Genomic DNA, 1,119 nt, shown 5'->3' with positions numbered 1-1,119 from the left:
ATGGCATTCAGAGTATCAATTTCAAGAACTTCCTTCCTCTGAGGCGTCCCATTACTCACATGATTCCTTTCAGAAGTGTACACGAACTGGTTATTTGCAACCATGTCAATGAGTTCTTGAGCTTCTGCAGGCATTTTCTTTAGGTGAATAGATCCACCTGCAGAATGGTCCAATGAAATTTTAGATAATTCAGACAGACCATCATAGAATATATCCAGGATGGTCCATTCTGAAAGCATGTCAGAAGGACACTTTTTAGTCAGTTCTTTGTATCTCTCCCAAGCTTTATAGAGGGATTCACCTTCTTTCTGTTTGAAGGTTTGAACATCCACTCTAAGCTTGCTAAGCTTTTGAGGAGGAAAGAACTTGGCTAAGAAAGCCGTGACCAGCTTATCCCAAGAGTTCAGGCTGTCTTTAGGTTGAGAGTCCAACCATATTCTAGCTCTGTCTCTTACAGCAAACGGGAAAAGCATAAGCCTGTAGACCTCGGAGTCAACCCCATTGGTCTTAACAGTATTACAGATCTGCAAGAATTCAGTTAAGAACTGAAAAGGATCTTCTGATGGAAGTCCATGAAACTTGCAGTTCTGTTGCCTCAGAGAAACTAATTGAGGCTTTAACTCAAAATTGTTTGCTCCAATTGCAGGAATTGAGATGCTTCTTCCATGTAAATTAGAATTTGGTGCAGTAAAGTCACCAAGCATCTTCCTTGCATTGTTATTATTTTTGGCCATGTCTCCTTCTTTTTCGAAAATTTCTGTCAGATTTTCTCCAGGGAGTTGTGCTTTAGCTTCCCTTAGCTTCCTCTTCAGAGTCCTTTCAGGTTCAGGATCAGCTTCAACAAGAATGTTCTTATCCTTGTTCCTGCTCATATGAAAAAGAAGAAAACAGAAAAGAAGAGGAATCCTCTATGTCACAGTATAAAGATTCCTTATGTAAGTATTAAGAAGAGAAGAATAGAGGAAGGAAAAGATAAGAATCCAAACACAGAGGGGAAGAGTGGGTTCAAATTCTTGGGTGGAAGAGAAGTGTTAGTAGATGAATAAATAATTAGAAGGAGATGAGAGAGAAGAATTTTCAAAAATAATTGAAAAGAAAAGAAAAATATTTTTGTTTTGA

This window comes from Arachis ipaensis, chromosome B08, assembly GCF_000816755.2.
Source record: "Arachis ipaensis cultivar K30076 chromosome B08, Araip1.1, whole genome shotgun sequence".
In the NCBI taxonomy this organism is placed as follows: domain Eukaryota; kingdom Viridiplantae; phylum Streptophyta; class Magnoliopsida; order Fabales; family Fabaceae; genus Arachis; species Arachis ipaensis.
The sequence above is the reverse complement of the archived record's forward strand: the minus strand, read 5'-3'. Positions refer to the sequence as shown.